The sequence below is a fragment of the Oncorhynchus mykiss genome, chromosome 21 (genome assembly GCF_013265735.2).
Source record: "Oncorhynchus mykiss isolate Arlee chromosome 21, USDA_OmykA_1.1, whole genome shotgun sequence".
In the NCBI taxonomy this organism is placed as follows: Eukaryota; Metazoa; Chordata; class Actinopteri; order Salmoniformes; family Salmonidae; genus Oncorhynchus; species Oncorhynchus mykiss.
In genome coordinates, this window is record NC_048585.1 from 47,639,632 (window position 1) to 47,662,275 (window position 22,644).

General features: G+C 40.9%; 1 protein-coding gene across 40 annotated transcripts in view; it reads left to right on the plus strand.

Annotated features, from left to right (window-relative positions):
* LOC110500605 (receptor-type tyrosine-protein phosphatase delta) overlaps positions 1-22,644 on the plus strand; it is a 589,354-nt gene that overhangs the window by 270,968 nt on the left and 295,742 nt on the right. The gene's annotated exons all lie outside the window — the stretch shown is intronic.

The window sequence follows — 22,644 nt, forward strand, 5'->3', positions numbered from 1 at the left end:
AAGGGTTTTATTCTGGTGACATGGTGATCGATGCTTGACTGCCATTTGATAAATGAAAATATTCTCGTTCTTATCCATACTAATCTCATCATATAGACTAGACAACCTGCACAGCCTGCCCACACTGTATCTGCAAGCTGTTGGCTAGAGCGAATGTGTCTAGACCAGAGTCTGAATCTGTTGCCAATTGGATGGAAACCTAGCTACCGACAATATTTTTTTGTTCCACACTAGTATTGTGTATACCGGAGTTGGGGTCAATTTGATTTAAATTACAGTCAATTCAGGAAGTACACTTAAATTCCAATTCCACTTCTCTGCAATGCATTTCATTGACGAAAATGTGGAATTGGAATGCGTTTTTCTTTCTGAATTGACTGTAATTTAAATGAATTGACCCTAATCCTGGTATGTATATCACTCATTTCAGTTGACACACTTAAATGGATATTTCAGGATTTTGTCAATAAAGTCCTTTGTCTACTTCCCCAAGAAAATGGTATCAAAGAGTTCTTCTGACTCTGGGGAAGTAGATAAAGGGCTTCATTGACAAAATCCCGAACAATCCCTTTAATTCTGTGATTTCACTACATCCATATGGAGTTAGACACTCTAGACAGAGCAGAAGTGAGTCACAGTTCACACTTAGCTCATTTCAATTACTGTAATATCTCCATTGTGCCCCATTGTTATCATCCCCACTGAAATGTACTGTGTGAGATATTGGGATTTAAATTAATATGCTAATTACCATTTGGATTCAGCAGCCCACAATGGTATACTCAAATACGTCCATGTAATTATCAAGATTAGAATGTCGCAAATGTTTGAAGACACCTGCACATATTACGGAATGAAAGAAATGCCCATAGACGTATAATTGCGATTGATGATGAGCTGTAAGTTATCATCGCTATAGCTACATATACTGTAAGTCCTCCATATACACCACTGTAAAGTATTTCCCACTTGTGACGACTCACACACACACGTCTTACATCACTGTATTAGCTGACAATCCTCATTCAACCGCCAGACACGAGTGTGTTCCAGATAGATCCCCCATATGTCAGAACCACAGTCTCTATTTCCCATAGTCCTCAGTGACTGGCAGGCTTCGGCATACCATGAAAGCTGGGTTTGTGATGCCCAAAATTACCTCATCGCAAAAACCCAGCAGACTCGGTTGGCATAGTCACGGCAGCCTTTTAAATAGGGTTAGTGTGGGTTTGACTGACAGACTTAGCTAGTCCATTCCCTCAAGGAAAAAACAGTGGAAAGGATTTCAGGTTTCAGGGCAGTGACATACTCAAAAAAATATATAATATTGTATATGTGTACTCAATCTAGTGTGGAGGGGAACTAGTCAGGGAATAGGGTGTCTGTGAGATGCAGCTACTGTAGTTTGTTAGCACAGGGTTTGACAGTTTAAACTCCTACTGTTCATACTGCTCGTACTCTAATGCTAATTCCAGAATGATATGCTAAACATACAGTAATCCCTTTAATATTTTGTGGGATACAGCTGCCTATGATGTCAGAATTGAGTAACCCAAAACACTTGTAATCACATAATCTGTGTTATCTAACAGGAGTCTCAGAGGCAACTACGAAAAATAACCCCAACTCTCTTTAGACAATTGAAGAGTTTCTTTACAAAATGCTATATATCCATTTTCAGAAATTCACTTTTATTTTTTAAAAGATATTTAAGATATAAGATATTGGTGTGTTTTTTCACTATCTAATCATGGCATGGGGTTGTTAAAGGATAGACATGTATTTGTTTGAAATCTATCACTTGATGGTTTCATTTAAGATAGACAAATAATTATGTTTCTTTGCAAAACGCTATATAGCCGCCTCACTCTGAGAAATACAGTGGGGCAAAAAAGTATTTAGTCAGCCACCAAATGTGCAAGTTCTCCCACTTAAAAAGATGAGAGAGGCCTGTAATTTCCATCATAGGTACACTTAAACTATGACAGACAAAATGAGAAAACAAAATCCAGAAAATCACATTGTAGGATTTTTAATGAATTTATTTGCAAATTATGGTGGAAAATAAGTATTTGGTCAATAACAAAAGTTTATCTCAATACTTTGTTATATACCCTTTGTTGGCAATGACAGAGGTCAAACGTTTTCTGTAAGTCTTCACAAGGTTTTCACACACTGTTGCTGGTATTTTGGCCCATTCCTTGATGCAGATCTCCTCTAGAGCAGTGATGTTTTGGGGCTGTTGCTGGGCAACACGGACCTTCAACTCCCTCCAAAGATTTTCTATGGGGTTGAGATCTGGAGACTGGCTAGGCCACTCCAGGACCTTGAAATGCTTCTTACGAAGCCACTCTTTCATTGCCCGGGCGGTGTGTTTGGGATCATTGTCATGCTGAAAGACCCAGCCACGTTTCATCTTCAATGCCCTTGCTGATGGAAGGAGGCTTTCACTCAAAATCACACGATACATGGCCCCATTCATTCTTTCCTTTACACGGATCAGTCGTCCTGGTCCCTTTGCAGAAAAACAACCCCAAAGCATGATGATGTTTCCACCCCCATGCTTCACAGTAGGTATGGTGTTATTTGGATGCAACTCAGCATTCTTTGTCCTCCAAACACGACGAGCTGAGTTTTTACCAAAAAGTTATATTTTGGTTTCATCTGACCATTTGACATTCTCCCAATCTTCTTCTGGATCATCCAATTGCTCTCTAGCAGACGGGCCTGGACATGTACTGGCTTAAGCAGGGGGACACGTCTGGCACTGCAGGATTTGAGTCCCTGGCGGCATAGTGTGTTACTGATGGTAGGCTTTGTTACTTTGGTCCCAGCTCTCTGCAGGTCATTCACTAGGTCCCCCGGTGTGGTTCTGGAATTTTTGCTCACCATTCTTGTGATCATTTTGACCCCACGGGGTGAGATCTTGCGTGGAGCCCCAGATCGAGGGAGATTATTAGTGGTCTTGTATGTCTTCCATTTTCTAATAATTGTTCCCACAGTTGATTTCTTCAAACCAAGCTGCTTACCTATTGCAGATTCAGTCTTCCCAGCCTGGTGCAGGTCTACAATTTTGTTTCTGGTGTCCTTTGACAGCTCTTTGGTCTTGGCCATAGTGTAGTTTGGAGTGTGACTGTTTGAGGTTGTGGACAGGTGTCTTTTATACTGATAACAAGTTTAAACAGGTGCCATTAATACAGGTAACGAGTGGAGGACAGAGGAGCCTCTTGAAGAAGAAGTTACAGGTCTGTGAGAGCCAGAAATCTTGCTTGTTTGTAGGTGACCAAATACTTATTTTCCATCATAATTTGCAAATATATTCATTAAAAATCCTACAATGTGATTTTCTGGATTTTTTTTCTCATTTTGTCTGTCATAGTTGAAGTGTACCTATGATGAAAATTAGAGGCCTCCCTCATCTTTTTAAGTGGGAGAACTTGCACAATTGGTGGCTGACTAAATACTTTTTTTTGCCCCACTGTAAGTAGTACTGCTAGGTTTTACACAGTCAAATGTAACAAATAAGTCACTTTTTTATAAAAAACTGTATAAATTATACATTTGTGACATCAATATAAAAATGCATATTTTTTATTCAATACAGTAATATGAAATCTGAATGTAAAACTTTTAAATTTGACATTTAGCAGATGCTCTTATTCAGAACTACTTAAAGTGAGTGCATTCATCTGCAGATACCAAGGTGAGACAACCATATATCACAGTCAAATATACAGGATTCAAACAATCCATTCCAACTGAACAATTGATACAGTGCCTTCTGAAAGTATTCATACCCCTTGCCTTATTCCACATTTTGTTGTGTTACAACTTGAATTCAAAATTGATTAAATATAAAACATGTTCTAACCCATTTACACGTAACCCATAATGACAAAGTGAAAATATGTCTTACATTTTTTTTGCAAATTTAATGAAAATGAAATACAGAAATATCTAATTTACATAAGTATTCACACTCCTGAGCCAATACTTGTTAGAAACACCTTTGGCAGTGATTACAACTGTGAGTCATCGTGGGTAAGTGTCTAAGAGCTTTGCACACTTGGATTGTACAATATTTGCAATATTAGAAAATTCTTCAAGGTATGTCAATTTGGTTGTTGATCATTGCTAGACAGCCATTTTCAAGTCTTGCCATACATTTTCAAGACAGTTTAAGTCAAAACTGTAACTAGAACACTCAAGAACATTCAGCGCTGTCTTTGTCAAGCAACTCCAGTGTATATTTGGCCTTGTGTTTTAGGTTATTGTCCTGCTGAAAGGTGAATTTGTCTCTTATTGTCTGTTGGAAAGCAGACTGAACCAGGTTTTCCTCTAGGATTTGGCCTGTGTTTAGGTCTATTCTTTTTTATCCCAAAAGTTCCTTAGTCCTTGCTGATGACAAGTATACCCAGAACATGATGCAGCCAACAACCATACTTGAAAATATAAATAGGGGTACTCAGTGATGTATTGTGTTAGATTTGCCCCAAACATAACGCTTTGTATTCAGGACACAAAGTTAATTTCTTTGCCACATTTTTTTACTTTAGTGCCTTGTTGTACACAAGATGTATGTTTTGAAATATTTGTATTTTGTACAGGCATTATTCTTCTCACTCTGTAATTTAGGTTAGTATTGGGGAATAACTACAATGTTGTTGTTCAATGATCCCTCCAAAAACCTCACCACTGAGCAAATTTCAGGTCTCTTTGTTGCCTCTTTGATTAATGCCCTCCTTGCCTGGTCTGTGAGTTTTGGTGAAATTTCAGGTCTCTTTATTGCCTCTTTGATGAATGCCCTCCTTTCCTGGTCCGTGAGTTTTGGTGTACTGCCCTCTTTTGGCAGGTTTGTTGTGGTGCCATATTCTTTCCATTTTTTTGTAATGTATTTAATGGTGCTCCGTGGATGTTCAATGTTATGGATATTTTTATATAACCCAACTCTGATCTGTGCTTCACAACTTTGTCCCTGACCTGTTTGGAGAGCTCCTTGCTCTTCATGCTTCCTTCCGCTTGCTTGGTGGTGCCCCTTGCTTAGTGGTGTTGCAGACTCTGGGGCCTTTCAGAACAGGTGTATATATGCTGAGATCATGTGACACTAAGATCGCACACAGGTGGACTTTATTTAAATAATTATTTGACATCTGAAGGTAATTGGTTGCACCAGATCTTATTTAGGGGCTTCACAGCAAAGGGGGTGAATACATATGCACAGACCACTTTTCATTTTTTTATTATTATAATTTTTTTTTCATTTCACGTCACCAATTTGGACTATTTTGTGTATGTCCATTACATGAAATCCAAATAAATTACAGGTTGTAGTGTAACAAAATAGAAAAAATACCAAGGGGGATGAATACTGACGTAAATAAGTCATTTCTGTTTTTTAATTTCAATGAATTTGCAAAAAAATGTAATGTAATGAAACAATGTGGAAAAAGTCAAGAGGTCTGAATACTTTCCGAAGGCACTGTGTGTATGTGTGTGTGTGTGTGTGTGTGTGTGTGTGTGTGTGTGTGTGTGTGTATGTATGTATATATATATATATATATATATATATATATATATATATACTGAATATATACACTCCGGACTCCGACAATGCTGGTCCTAATATTTAAATATTTCTTAATTCCATTATTTTACTTTTTAGATTTGTGTGTACTGTTGTGTGTTGTTAGATATTACTGCACTGTTGGAGCTAGGAATACAAGCATTTCGCCACACCCGCAATAACATCTAGTAAATATGTGTATGTGACCAATAAAATTAGCAAATTATGTGACTTGTTAAGCAAATGTTTACTCCTGAACGTACAGTGCCTTGCGAAAGTATTCGGCCCCCTTGAACTTTGCAACCTTTTGCCACATTTCAGGCTTCAAACATAAAGATATAAAACTGTATTTTTTTGTGAAGAATCAACAACAAGTGGGACACAATCATGAAGTGGAAAGACATTTATTGGATATTTCAAACTTTTTTAACAAATCAAAAACTGAAAAATTGGGCGTGCAAAATTATTCAGCCCCTTTACTTTCAGTGCAGCAAACTCTCTCCAGAAGTTCAGTGAGGATCTCTGAATGATCCAATGTTGACCTAAATGACTAATGATGATAAATACAATCCACCTGTGTGTAATCAAGTCTCCGTATAAATGCACCTGCACTGTGATAGTCTCAGAGGTCCGTTAAAAGCGCAGAGAGCATCATGAAGAACAAGGAACACACCAGGCAGGTCCGAGATACTGTTGTGAAGAAGTTTAAAGCCGGATTTGGATACAAAACGATTTCCCAAGCTTTAAACATCCCAAGGAGCACTGTGCAAGCGATAATATTGAAATGGAAGGAGTATCAGACCACTGCAAATCTACCAAGACCTGGCCGTCCCTCTAAACTTTCAGCTCATACAAGGAGAAGACTGATCAGAGATGCAGCCTAGAGGCCCATGATCACTCTGGATGAAATGCAGAGATCTACAGCTGAGGTGGGAGACTCTGTCCATAGGACAACAATCAGTCGTATATTGCACAAATCTGGCCTTTATGGAAGAGTGGCAAGAAAGCCATTTCTTAAAGATATCCATAAAAAGTGTTGTTTAAAGTTTGCCACAAGCCACCTGGGAGACACACCAAACATGTGGAAGAAGGTGCTCTGGTCAGATGAAACCAAAATTGAACTTTTTGGCAACAATGCAAAACGTTATGTTTGGCGTAAAAGCAACACAGCTGAACACACCATCCCAACCATCCAACACAGCTGAACACACCATCCCCACTGTCAACGGAGACGGAGATTTGTCTTCCAACAAGACAATGATCCAAAACATAAAGCAAAATCTACAATGGAATGGTTCAAAAATAAACATATCCAGGTCTTAGAATGGCCAAGTCAAAGTCCAGACCTGAATCCAATCGAGAATCTGTGGAAAGAACTGAAAACTGCTGTTCACAAATGCTCTCCACCCAACCTCACTGAGCTCGAGCTGTTTTGCAAGGAGGAATGGGAAAAAATGTCAGTCTCTCGATGTGCAAAACTGATAGAGACATACCCCAAGCAACTTACAGCTGTAATCGCAGCAAAAGGTGGCGCTACAAAGTATTAACTTAAGGGGGCTGAATAATTTTGCACGCCCAATTTTTCAGTTTTTGATTTGTTATAAAAGTTTGAAATATCCAATAAATGTCGTTCCACTTCATGATTGTGTCCCACTTGTTGTTGATTCTTCACAAAAAAAATACAGTTTTATATCTTTATGTTTGAAGCCTGAAATGTGGCCAAAGGTCGCAAAGTTCAAGGGGGCCGAATACTTTCGCAAGGCACTGTATTTAGGCTTGCCATAATAAAGGAGTTTAATACTTATTAACTCAAAACATTTCAGTTTTTAATTTGTTATTAATTAGTAAAAAATTCTAAAAGCATAATTCCACTATTACATTATGGGGTATTGTGTGTTGGCCAGTGACCCAAAATGTAAATTTAATCAATTTTGAATTCAGGCTGTTACACAACACAATGTGGAAAAAGTCAAGGGGTATGAAGGCTTTCTGAAGGCATTTTCCAAAGAAAAACATTTTAATACACACCTAAAATCTATGAATGCAAAATCATAGAAGCAATAATTTCTGGTGAAAAAAAAATGTGGATATAGCATTTTGGAAATAAACTTCAATTTTAGCACTGTGTAGTAGTCACTTGGCTCGCTAATACACAGAGCACAGTGTGATAGTAATTACTGTTAGTAAACAATGCACTTTGCAGAGATTATTGCATGCACTCCGCGTCCTCAATTTGTTTGTGATTAAGTGGTGAAGCTTGGACAGCTGTTGAAGATGAGTTCATTGGCGTGTTTAATTAATTGCACTTGAGATAATTATTCAATCATTACTTTGATGAATTTCTGCTACCCGGATTATGTGTCAAACGTCTGGATTGATATCAATAGTTTGGGAAGCAGGTCCGAACGCACAGGTCCAATATGTTCAGCGGGTATTTTTTTCCTAGAAATGCTTTGATTACTTTCTGTAGTAACATATTGTCTTCTGTTGTCTTCGAAAGAAGAAAGAAGGTTTTGACATGTTTCTGCTAAACACTAACTGTGGAATCTGCTCATGTATTTTTCGTACTTTCAAACATGCATGTTTAGGATTTATTCCCAACCCTATCTCAGTCTCAGTGCTGCTCTGTCACTTTTTATTCCAACGTTGTGATTTGATTCTGTCCTCATTTTGGTTGAAACATGCTTATCCTCTGCCCCATAGATACACTGGGTTGTGGTGACGACATCCAGCTGAAGGAAAGCCTCGGGTTCTGGACCATTTTTCTGTCATGCCACTTTGCACGGCTACCTCTTGATAATACCCCCCAAAATCGAATTAATTGTGCAGGGGGATGGGAGATGGGGAAGTACCTAAAAGAACCTTGAGCAACACATGAAGCTCTCTCTTTCCCCTGTTGCATGTGAAAACAGTGACAACAGTGAAAACAGTGACATGAAACAAGACCCCCAAATCACAGGCTTTGTTTTGAAGTTGTGTGCCAGTAGGCTCTTCTAAGAAAAATGCATAGAGACAGAATCAACCATGATGAAATTCTTTCCTCAAAGACAGTCTGCTTTTAAATTACCATAACATTAAACCACTATGTTTATCAGTAACTTGACAAAGTGGCTGAGCAGCGCATTACATGTCTGTCATGTCTGTCATTGTCGTGTAAACCTATACTTAAAACAATCAAACAGCGTCTTGATTTAGGCCTAGATACAGCGTGTTTAGAAAGTATTCCTAACCCTTGATTTATTACACTTTTTTTTGTGTTACAACCCGAATTCGAAATGGATTAAATTGATGTTTTTCTCTCACCGATCTACACACAATACCCCATAATGACAAAGTGAAAACATGTTGTTAGAAATGTTTGATAATTTATTGAAAATGAAATACAGAAATATCTCATTTACATAAGCATTCACACCCTAGTCAATACACGTTAGAATCACCTTTGCAGCGACTACAGATGTTAGTCTTTCTGGGTAAGTCTCTAAGAGCTGTGCACACCTGGATTGTACAATGTTTGCACATTATTATGTTTTACATTTTTCAAGCTCTGTCAAGTTGTTTGTTGATCATTGCTAGACAGCCATTTTCAAGTCTTGCCATAGATTTTCAAGCCAAATATAAGTCAAAACTGTAACTAGGCCAGTCAGGAACATTCAATGTCTTCTTGGTAAGAAACACCAGTGTAGATTTGGCCTTGTGTTTTATGTTATTGTCCTGCTGAAAGGTGGGTTTGTATCTGTGTCTGTTGGAAAGCAGACTGAACCAGCCAGTGCTTAGCTCTATTCCATTTATTTTTATCCCCAAAAAACGTCCTCGTCCTTGCTGATGATAAGTATACCCATAACATGATGCAGCCACCACCATGCTTGAAAATATGAAGAGTGGTACTCAGTGATGTGTTGTGTTGGACTTGACACAAACATAACACTTTGTATTCAGGACATAGTTAATTTCTTCGCCAAATGTTTTGCAGTTTAACCTTAATGCAAACAGGGTGCATGTTTTGGAATATTTTGGATTCTGTACAGGCTTCCTTCTTTTCACTCTGTCATTTAGGTTAATTTTTTGGAGTAATTACAATGTTATTGATCCATCCTCAGCGTTCTCCTATCACAGCCATTAGACACTGTAACTGTTTTAAAGTTACCATTGGCCTCATGGTGAAATCCTCTCCGGTAACTGAGTTAAGAAGGGTGCCTGTATTTCTGTAATGACTGGGTATTTTTATACACCAACCAAAGTGTAAATATTAACTTCACCATGCTCAAAGAGATATTCAATATCTGCTTTTTTAAATGTTTACCCATCTAACAATAGGTTCCCAGGTCTTTGTGGTTCAATCCATGTTTGAAATTACTGCTTTACTGAGGGTACCTTACAGATAATTGTATGTGTGGGGTACAGAGATGAGATAGTAATTCAAAAATCATGTTGAGCACTATTATTCCACACAGAGTGAGTCCATGCAACTTATTATGTGACTTGTTGAGAAAATGTTTACTCATGAACTTATGTAGGCTTGCCAAACAAAGGGGTTGACAACTTAATGACTCAAGACAGTTGAGCTTTTCATATTTAATTCATTTGTAAACATTCCTCAAAACCTAATTCCACTTTGACATTATGGGATACTGTGTGTCTTCCAGTGGCACAAAATCTCAATTTAATACATTTAAAAATCAAGCTGTAACACATTTTCTTGGGGAAAAGTCAAGGAGTGTGAATAATAATTTCTGAAGGCACTGTTTGTAAATCCATCTCTTTGCCAGCTGGCTGTGCGATATGGTACATTTCTTGCAAAGGTCAGTATTTCAAAGAAAACATTGAACAATATACAGTATCTGATTCATAATGGGGATTCTGTTTAATTGGTCTAATTTGACTTAAATTGAAATGGAATCCAATCCATTCACTTAAAGCAACCTCTGTTCTCAGTTGCCACTGAGGTGAAGTGTGAACTCCTGACTGTATTACTTGTGAGAAGACATCCTCAGGTGATTTCCTGTCCACACTCCTAATTACATCCCTTCTTTGTCCTCACGTTTTTTGCCCTACTATACTGTGTTCTTAACTAGAGACTCACTCGCAACACATTGCCTGTTGATGGTTACACAAGGGACATTAAGGCAGTGGCACATTTAAAGTGTCCCTTGGCACTCTGGTGTCTCTGGGTAACTCACTGGCAGATGGTGTGAACGAGCCGATTGGTGTCAGTGATAGACACTATCGCCGGACAGGAAATGTGCAATAACAACAACAGTGTGGTTTTGTTAGGGTGGATGGGAGGCTGGGCTAGAGACTTTTAGTGTTGCAGTCAGTAAAAACACTTCTGATTGGCTACTCTTTCAAATAAAATGAAATTGTATTTATCACATGCGCCGAATACAACAGGTGAAGGTAGACCTTACTGTGAAATGCTTACACGTCCTTAACCAACAATGCAGAGTTTTAAAAAAGTAAGTAAGAAAAATTTGCTAAATAAAAAGGAAAAATAGTATCACAATGAAATAACAATAACGGGGCTATATACAATGGGTACCAAGTCAAAGGTGGGGGGGGGGGGGGGGGGGGTGTTATACGGGGGGCTCTGAGGTACCGGAACACATTGAGAAAAAAAGTGCAAACACAAAATAAGACACAAGTAGCCTACTATCTATGGTGGTGAATCGGACAGCACTCCCAAAGGGGATAATTAATCCAAGGCATTTTAGACGTCATTGCAGTATGCCCACATACTTGAGTATAGCTCGGGGGCTGACACAAGTCCGTATTTCTTACAGCCTAATTTTCAAGACATCAATGTACAGGAACATTTTTAGACGACAATGCAGAACACCCGCCATATGCACACATACTCAGCTGTGGGAATTTCATACATTTTACAAGACATCAATGTAGCAGTAGAACAAATATCACAATATCGGAATATATCTTCAAACAAGAGACATCACTGTAAGCTACAGCAGAACACACATATGAAAATATATAGGCCTCCTGCTTATGTGATAATGTGAAGCACATATTCAGATTACAAACTTGTTCTGTGCTGTGAAAGTAAAGGTCAAAACATTTCCTACCTTAGTTTTCAAAACCTTCCAATGACTCTCCCCATGTCAAGTCCATTTAACTCCTGAGAGTTAACTTCTTGCTCAAAGCCATGAGCGAGCATGTGGCTGTGATGTTTAGCCTCCTTCTAAGGCTGTTCTGAAGACTCTGGCTGTCGTGTCTATTTTGTCCTTCATTTTGAGTGTTAACCTGGGTGTCCTCCTAAGCCTTGTCTACAAAGTTTGCTGCTACCAAATGCACCTTGGTTCAGGCATGTTCAAAAACCATGTTTCTGAGGGCTCTTTGTTGTTGTTTAGTACATCTGATGCATAGGATGTTAGTTTACTGAACATTCCACCCACTCTTTTGCTAGTTTTATCCCTCCAGTCATTTCTAGTCCCAAACTCCCTACCTTTTTACATGTTGTACAGCCCAACTTTGAATTCTGCATGACAAGCCAGGCGTTATATGTTTGCTTGTTCTTAAACTGCAAATTGCACCTGCTCTGAGCACTTCGTCGGTGGATGCACTACCCCCCCTGCCCCCCAGATCCCTGTCTCCCTCTCCCGCTGAGTCTGACTCGCTAGTAGGACTACTAGATGGTGGAGGTGCCGGGGGTGATGCTGAACTGGCAGGATTAGCGTTGCCATCAGAAACAGTTTGCACCTCACTCCTCTTCTCCGGCATTGAACGTTCTTTGGCTCGTTCTGGGTTCGATTCACCATCTTTCTCTGGATTTTTGGGTTGAAAAATGTCCAACTCGATTGCCTGTTCTTATCAATGTTTTATTTGGCTTTCCCACAACTCTAATTCAGTAGGGAGACGACTAGACTAGGCTACGTGACGTGATTACGTAGGGACCTCTTCACTAGCTGACCTCCACTACCAAGACCGGTGTAAAGAAAATTTACTGACAACACCGGACGTCCCCATAACCTCTATGTTCAAATAAGAGAGCAGGTCTGAAATCAGTGTGGCAGGATAGGAGGGTTACATAGAAGGACCGCGCTTTTACATGATGGTCTTTCTGTGGGGGGCGGGAGAAATAGCAATGGGACAACTTGATATAATGCAGATCGCTTTTTATTAGAATGTATGCAGTGCTAACAGTGAAATAATTAATAAATCATGCTGTGAGAGGTACTCGATCTGGGCAAATAGGCGCCGGAACACCGTTTTCTGTTCCGGAAGGATCCGGCTCAAATTAAGCACTGTGTGTAAGTAGGGGTAAACATGACTAGGCAATCAGGATAGATAATAAACTGAGTAGCAGCAGCGTATGTGAAGTGTGTGTGTGTGTGTGTGTGTGTGTGTGTGTGTGTGTGTGTGTGTGTGCGTGTGCGTGTGCGTGTGTGCGTGCGTGCGTGCGTGCGTGTGTGTGTGTGTGTGTGTGTGTTTGGCGTCAACATCCATGTGTGTGTGGTCTCCCGAGTGGCGCAGTGGTCTAAGGCACTGCATTGCAGTGCTAGCTGTACCACTAGCGAGCCTGGTTCAAGTCTCAGCTGGCAGTGACCAATTGGCCCATCGCTCTCTAGCGATTCCTGTGGTGGGCCAGGTGCATGCACGCTGACATGGTCTCCAGGTGTACAGTGTTTCCTCTGACACATTGGTGTCTTTCGGAGGACGCACGGTTCTTGACCTTCACCTCTGCTGAGTCCGAACTGGAGTTGCAGCAATGAGACAAGACTGTACCTACCAATTGGATACCATGACATTTGATAATATCCACGTGTCTATGTCCGTGAGTGTTCATTGAGATTGTGCAAGAGAATAATTAAATAATTCATTAGGCGAGTCAAATGCAAATAGTCTGGGTAGCAATTTGATTTCCCTGGCTTGGGGTTAGAAGCTGTTAAGGAGCCTTTTGGTCCCAGACTTGGCACTCCCGTACCTCTTGCCATGCAGTAGCAGAGAGAACAGTTTATGACTTGAGTGGCTGGAGTCTTTGACAATTTTCAGGGCCTTCCTCTGACACCATCTGGTATAGAGGTCCTGGATGGCAGGAAGCTCAGCCCAAGTGATGTACTGTAGCGCCTTGCAAAGTTGCCATACCAAGCGGTGATGCAACAAGTCAGGATGCTGTCAAGGTGCAGCTGTAGAACCTTTTAAGGATCTGAGGTCCCATGACAAATATGTTCTGCCTATTGAGGAGGAACAGGCATTGTTATGCCCTCTTCTGTCTTGGTGTGTTTGGACCATGACAGGTCCTTAGGGAAGTGGACACCAAGGAATTTGAAGCTCTCGACCTGCTCCACTACAGCTCTGTTGATGTGAATGGGAGCGTGCTCAGTCCTCCTTGCCTTGTAGTCCATGATTAGCTATTTTGTCTTACTCACCTGTTTAAAGGTCTTACTCACGTCGGCTACGGTGTTTAATCACACAGTCATCTGGAACAGCAAGGGCTCTCATGAATGGTTTGTCGGAGGGCGTAGCAGGATTTCTTATAAGCATCCGGATTAGTGTCCTGCTCCTTTAAAGTGGAAGCTCTAGCCTTTAGCTCAGTGCGGATGTTGCCTGTAATCCATGGCTTCTGGTTGGGATATGTACGTACTTTTACTGTGGAGACGACGTCGTTGATGCACTTATTAATGAAGCTTGTGACTTATGTGGTATACTCCTCAATGCCATCGGATGAGTCCCGGAACATATTCCAGTCTGCGCTAGTGACACAGTCCTGTGGCTTAGCAACCGCTTCAACAGACAATGGTACTTCCTGTTTGAGGTTTTGCTTGTAAGCAGGAATGAGGAGGATATAGTTATGGTCAGAGTTGCCAAATGGAGGGTGAGGGAGAGCTTTTTATGTGTCTCTGTGTGTGGAGTAAAGGTGACTAGAGTTTTTTTTTTTTTTTCTAGTTGCACATCTGGCAGACATTTGGCAAAACTGATTTCAATTTTCTGCATTAAAGTCCCCAGCCACTAGGAGTGCCGCCTCTGGATGAGCATTTTCTTGTTTGCTTATGGCCTTATACAGTTCATTGAGTGCGGTCTTAGTGCCATGCTTTGGTTTGTGGTGGTGATGTGGACACCAAGGAGTTTGAAGCTCTCGACTCGCTCCACTACAGCCCCGTCGATGTGAATGGGAGCGTGCTCAGTCCTCCTTGCCTTGTAGTCCACAATTAGCTCTTTTGTCTTGATCACATTGAGGGAGAGGTTGTTGATCCCCACCGGTGCGGAGAGATCCTTAGCGTCCGACTCATTAAAGAAAAATCCTCGTCCAGTTCGAGGTGAGTTATCGCTGTTCAAATCAAATCAAATCAAATCAAATTTTATTTGTCACATACATGGTTAGCAGATGTTAATGCGAGTGTAGCGAAATGCTTGTGCTTCTAGTTCCGACAATGCAGTAATAACCAACAAGTAATCTAACTAACAATTCCAAAACTACTGTCTTGTACACAGTGTGAGGGGATAAAGAATATGTACATAAGGATATATGAATGAGTGATGGTACAGAGCAGCATAGGCAAGATACAGTAGATGGTATCGAGTACAGTATATACATATGAGATGAGTATGTAAACAAAGTGGCATAGTTAAAGTGGCTAGTGATACATGTATTACATAAGGATAGAGTCGATGATATAGAGTACAGTATATACGTATGCATATGAGATGAATAATGTAGGGTAAGTAACATTATATAAGGTAGCATTGTTTAAAGTGGCTAGTGATATATTTACATCATTTCCAATCAATTCCCATTATTAAAGTGGCTGGAGTTGAGTCAGTGTCAGTGTGTTGGCAGCAGCCACTCAATGTTAGTGGTGGCTGTTTAACAGTCTGATGGCCTTGAGATAGAAGCTGTTTTTCAGTCTCTCGGTCCCAGCTTTGATGCACCTGTACTGACCTCGCCTTCTGGATGATAGCGGGGTGAACAGGCAGTGGCTCGGGTGGTTGATGTCCTTGATGATCTTTATGGCCTTCCTGTGACATCGGGTGGTGTAGGTGTCCTGGAGGGCAGGTAGTTTGCCCCCGGTGATGCGTTGTGCAGACCTCACTACCCTCTGGAGAGCCTTACGGTTGAGGGCGGAGCAGTTGCCGTACCAGGCGGTGATACAGCCCGCCAGGATGCTCTCGATTGCGCATCTGTAGAATTTTGTGAGTGCTTTTGGTGACAAGCCGAATTTCTTCAGCCTCCTGAGGTTGAAGAGGCACTGCTGCGCCTTCTTCACAATGCTGTCTGTGTGGGTGGACCAATTCAGTTTGTCCGTGATGTGTATGCCAAGGAACTTAAAACTTGCTACCCTCTCCACTACTGTTCCATCGATGTGGATAGGGGGGGTGTTCCCTCTGCTGTTTCCTGAAGTCCACAATCATCTCCTTAGTTTTGTTGACGTTGAGTGTGAGGTTATTTTCCTGACACCACACTCCGAGGGCCCTCACCTCCTCCCTGTAGGCCGTCTCGTCGTTGTTGGTAATGTCTAATGTCATAGGAAATTATGGATGAAACATTAAGTACAAAAACCATCAACAACAGAGCAAAAAAAACACACAAAGTAGCACAATTATCCAGGAGCCCGTTAAATGACGGCCATCCCCTCCAGGATGAGTGTTAACTCTATTTTGTTTGGCACTTGTTCATTTTATTTTGAAGGGCTTTCAATTTATTGATTGAATACTTTTATAATATAGAGCACTTGTATTTTTGGCACTTCCAATCTAATCGAGTATCTCGAAGAAGATATCTGTATTTTGTTTGCAAAAATCACAGCTTGTAAAAGCAAGTCTGTTTGACATTATCCCCAGATCTGTGTCTGAATCTCATTTTAGTAACTGCGCATTCACTCTCTCTCACACACACACACACACACACACACACACACACACACACACACACACACACACACACACACACACACACACACACACACACACACACACACACACACACACACACACACACACACACACACACACACAGAGTCCCCCAACAGTCCACCGACTCATCTCCCACACTCCCAGGCTCCAAAACAGCCACGGCTGTCCCAACATGGCATCATCAGGGTCCAGAGTGTCCGTAGTTGTTGGACCGGCTCCAGACGGAGCACATCCAGCCAACGCCTCGCCAGCGTGTCACTCAGAGCCCCAGACAGGCAGGACAGTGAGTGTGATAGCCCAGGGATGGGAGTCGGGAGTGGGGAAGAGAGGGAGGAGGGAGTGGGAGATTGACAAGGCCCCTGGCACCCATAGGGGATTAAAGTGTCTGAGGAGATGAGCCTAGGGGTTGACTCAAGGGGCCTAGGGGTCTCAGTCTGTTCAGTTCAGTCTAGAATTAACAGCCTAGGCCAGTAGAACATGTCATTAGCAACTGGCATCACCTTAAGCATTGGGTTTAATGACAGAGTCAGTTGATGTCTCTAAATTTCCTTTCTAAGGACTAAACTAATTCTAACTAATTATTAACCACCTAGTTTATCTTTTATATTACCTTGAGTATGACTTACTATGTGTAAATCACCTCAAAGTGTTTGGCAAGTAACCGACATGTCTGTAGTTCAAATCCCAGAGCCGACAAGGTGAAAAATATGTTGATGTGCCCTTGAGCAAGGTACTTAAACCTAATTGCTCCAGGGTCGCCGTTGATAATGGCTGATGCCTGGCTCTGACCCCATTCTCCGAGGGTGTCTCAGAGGGAGTCGGGATATGCAAAAAACACATTTCCAAATCACACATGCTTAAAGTAGGACAAATAAAAGCACCCACCAAATAATTATTTTAGAATTACATCAAACAATAGCTGCTCTACTTGAAAATGACTTGATTAGTGAACCTGTTGACTTTGAACTGCCTCAACTTCCTCATTGTCCAATGAACTCATTAAGATGCAAAGTAACCCAGTGCTATACTGTGATAGAAAGGGTTCATCATGTTGAAAGTGCATAAGCAGCATATGCAATAGGACTAACAAGCTGGCCTCAGTCAAATATTACACAACACACTTGATCTCTTGAACGTCAGAATATATTGCCTGAATAAATCTAAAGATGTGGCTGACATGCAGCATATCACCCTCCATAAAATACCTGCCGCTGATCAAGGTAGAAGGATCATGACTTTTCCCAGAGTTGGCTTGGTAGCGAGGCCACTTCAGTGTGACAGACATTTCCAATTAAAATGGGTAAATAACTTTTGGATTCATCTATTCCACCTGGCCCAAGATTTATCAGTCCATCTTCCTTTAAATCCGCTCACCCCCAAAATGGTAATATCACAGATTTGGATTCCTCGGTAAAATGTATTCCGCGCTCCAATATCCTGCCTCCATTTGAATCTCTCCTACTTCTCAGTGGTCTGACACAAGGCCACCCAACATGGGTCCTAAAAACACTTATATTACAAACAATACAATAAGACAGACAGCTAAAGCAATGTCCTCAACCTCTGTTTCTGCCCCTTATATTTGTTTTTGTAAACTGTGGTTGGTTTGCCAAATGTAACCTTCAATACTTTTATTTTTTTGCTGTAGTAGCCTTCCATGGCTCACTTTGGGTGGAAACCAAGATTGAGAAGTGCTCAATATTATCATAAACATATTCTCATAAACCACAAGCCTGTATGTCACTGTATCAACTCCCCAACCATTAGTTTTTGTTAGGACAAATTGCTAGCTTCAGCTAAAATTCAAGAAACAAATTATGATAGCAGGGTGGAACTTTTGAACAAACTCCTGTTTTGGGGGTAAATCAATGAAGTGACTCATTAACGTGATGAATGGCCACAAACTCCCCAGGTTCCCTGCATCAAAAGACCCCCTGGCATCCCTCTTGTGGGCCATTCCGGGTGAAAGCAGAGCATTTAAAACGTGCTGCCCCTCGGTGCTGAGGCAAGCAGCTCCGCCAGCAAAATGTTCCTTTTTTCAACTCCAGAGACTCCATGGACCCATTCTACTGTTAACATAAAATCGTTGAATTTAGCTGTGGATTCAGGCACTCTCTAAATTTGAGAAGGTACAAAAAGAGGGGAGGCTGGGGTGTGTGTGGGGGGGGGTCATCGTTTTAAACTAAACTAGGCTCCATTATTATTCAGTAGTGAGTAATTACACTTAAAGTTGACAACACTCGCAGGCTTCAAATCCATCTTGTTGACCGTGAAGGCAACTAATTAAGTGGAATTATAGTTTATAATGGTGGGGATCAATAGGAACGATTTGGACGATGCATCATTGTCAGGCCGGGACTCAAGGAGATACGTTTTGCTGTGCGGTGTGAGATAACGCAGTCGGTAGTGACGTTTTTGTTGTTGTTGTTGCATTATGTGCCGTCCGAAACTGTACGCAGACACAGTAGTCTCAGATCTGCAGATACAGAGCAGATGACTTCACAGTGCACATATTTGTAGGCGTGTTTGATTGTGTGACTCCTGGTCTATCGTAAACCCTATGGATGCAACCTATGATATAGTGCAGGGTTCCCCAGCTGGCGGCCCGCCAAGTTTTCTGAGCAAAAAATGTATTATGCTGGGCATAATAGACTGAAGAAACACCAGGAAATCGGCTCCAAGTGATTGTAATTGAAGAAATCTATTCTTTAATTAAAGAAAGTATTCCCAAAATAGAGACAGGTGATCGTATACAAATATAAGCATGGCTTGAAATGATTATGTTTTAGTCAAGCATTATATATGTTTGGACTTCTTGTAGTCAATTTGCAGTCTACGTTTTGGCCGACCGACCATCCGCTCAAGAAAAAATTGCCCCGCGGCTGAATCTAATGGATGATCCCTGATATAGTGTCATTTTAAGGACCAATCAAGCATCATCATCATCATCATTCATGATCAACATCACTATTGTCAGCATTCCAAAGGGACAAATCATGTTTACACTGTAAAAGATTGTAGGTTCATTTTCAAAGCTTACTTACAGTTGCACTCCATTGGCCAAACTGAGGCCCTATACTAAGATTTATGTTTGTAAACAAAGTATTGGCATAGACATTTGCCAGGGGCCGCCCAGCTGTTTACGAACTGTGGGCGGAAACAGAGATTGAAGGACTGCACCATTCAAAGACATTGTTACCTATTGACTACTAAATGACACCACAAAAGAAACGTGTGTGTGCGAAATGTGTCAAACATTTCTCAAAGATGAGCAAACAAGCAAACTACCAGATGGCGAATTCAGTAGACTGATTGTACAACAATGGCTCTGGCTTACAACAAAAGAGTGATGGCTGAATTACAGTGTAATGAGTAGAACATCCGAGACTCCCTGTGCAACCTGAAGCAATTATCACATTCAGCTGTTGCTTACACTATATTGACTTCTTTCTTGTTTCAAGATAGCTCCTACATCTGATGCACAAGACCTCAGGCTGTATAAATGCTAACTGGCCACAAAAAATCCACTTTTAAAATCTGTAACGCAACAAAAAACTGTGTGTGTGGGGGTGTGTGCATTGTCACACACTCCAAATAAGCAGACATATAACAGGATTCTTTATGTTTACATGAGCTGGAGCTGCGGTCAAATACATTCGGTCACCTCTGCAATGTGTGGGTGTGCAGACTGACTCACGATGCCAAGCTGATTGAAGGGTGCTGACAATTTAGTGCCTTGAGCCCAGGCAGCCTTTCCCAGCAGATTAAGATTATACAGAGAGGTGTCAGAAAATACTGGCCACTAGGATTTACTATTTTTTCTAGTTTTCCGTTTTTTTTTATATCAAATATAACATTTCCATTACACTACCAGAAGGCAATCAGTGTTGTTGCACTAATACCAAAGCAATCAATGATGTTTCCCCAGTATAACACTGATTAAGTAATCGGCATATACATTTTATTTTTTGTCACATACCGATACCAGTGTTTGGTATCGGTATGTCCACGTGTTTGGATTGAATTAGGCCCTTTGTATGCCAACACATTTCAAATGAGTTTACTAAAGCTTAAGTGTGATGTGACATTTAATTTACCTCTTCATTTCTACTTCAAATAAAGAAGCATGGTGATATAAGCATCGAGTCATATCTGAAAGGCTAAACAACTCTATTTGAACCTGACAAGAATAGGTTAGCATGCATATTATCTAGTCTATATGAAGCTCAACTTAAAGTTGAAGAAGTTCATTTTACCTCTCGAAACTCTAGCCACAGGCTTACATCAGCGTATCATCGTCCTGTCCTCGAGAAAAAGTACCTCAGTAGTTATCTAATTAACTGTAATTATGCTAGGCCATTCTCAGAATCGATTAAAATGAGACCACTTTGAGAACACTTATCAGACAAGAGTCCTTCCCTCCCTGCCACTCTGAATTGAATGGACTTGATGGGACAGTTTCTATGGAGACCAACAACAAGGGCAAATCAGGCAAAGTTCATTTTAGTGGCGAGGTGCTATTGAGGTAAGGTTAAAAGTCTTTGGTACAGTACAATATGATGACAGCGGAAGGCTGAAAAATAGTTGCAGGTGTGGAGGCTAAAGAATGACATAAAAAGGATGTCCAAACTAGCATACCATGTAGAATGCTGCCCAATACATTGGTTCACTCTATGTAGTATGCTAGTGTGGACACAGGAATAGAACCCAGAAGTAAATAAATAGTACAAATAGTATAAATGATCAAGTAAAGCTAACATACCCCATACAGCGTGTGCTCACAGAGACAACGCTGTGTACTTCCCTACCGGATTTTTGATTCTCCCATTTCCATTACCTTAAGCCCCGTAATCTTGATGTTTTGACGGGGAGGGAGATTGCATTGGAGGGCATCACGTTCAAACAGGGCAGCTTAGTCTGGTACAGTATAGTAACGTGCAGCACACACCACCACTGTGCTTTTCCAGATATGAAGTTATAGGATTCTGCACCTGGTAAAAGAGAGGAGTCGATGGAGTAAACGCCTTATATGAGTAATTACTTTCTAATGAATGGAGGGTAGCAGTTCAGTTAATATCTGCCAGTGAAAGGATGTTTGAGATTCTGTAAAGCTGCTATAGGTGAGCCCACAGGTAAAAATGTCTTACAGATGTGATCTCACTGGACAATACTGCTGTAAAACTAAGCAAGGTGATTCATATGATGAATTGTGTACACGTTTACAGTATTTACATTATAATCAGTACATGTACAGTATAAAACAGTATACATTTGAGGTAGAAGTCATCAGTCAAGCATCCAGAGTTTACACTTCATATTAATCACTGTACTTGCCTACCATTCCAAACTGACATAACCCTGTGGAAGCTCATTGCTTACCATTCCAAACTGATGTAACCCTGTGGAAGCTCATTGCTTCCCACACTCAAACTATTTGATTTCTCCAAAAGTGAAATAGCATCTCCACTTGAGTTCGTGGCCCAGGAAGTGAGTGCCAACAACAGTGTCCATATAGCTAAATATTGACTGCACCACCCAATTCCAAGGCATCATTCGGCAGTCTCACTCGCTCTGTGAAACATGAAATAAATGATCACAAATCTCAAGTATGTTTTTCCCTCCTTCGTCTTCTCCCAGGGGGACTGATGGTCTTTTGTTTCATTCAGTTTAGTTTTGCGGAGCTCCGGTCAGATGCATTCCCTTGAAGGACCCGTCTGTTTTTTTGCAACGGCCTCACTCAACTCCTTATACTTGATGGGAAAAGAACCAAAAGAAAAGGGTGCACCTCCCTATGGTTAGTCAGAGCGCGTCACACTCCAGTGTATTACGGAGCTGAATCGATATCTGAATTTTAACACATCGGTGGCATCTGATGCGTCCGCCTCCAGGGCCTGAATTTTCTCTATCTCTCTCTCTCTCTAATGATTAACAATGAGGTAGATAACAAAGTAGTATTTGACAGTCAAACTGATTCGGTTATGTTTGAGTGGCCCTTGGGTTCAGACAGTCTTTTAACACGAGACTCACTCAAACTCGATCAATTCTTGCTATCTTTGTCCATCTTCAAGGCTACCTGCTATTGTTGGCCTGGGCTCACCGATACCATGAATAGGTTGTTGTCGTTGTTTGGAAGGGAATTGTATTCTTGTTCTTTGTCCTTCAGACACAGCCTTTCAGACACAATATTAAAGGTGTACTTTCCCTAAACTCTGTCTGTT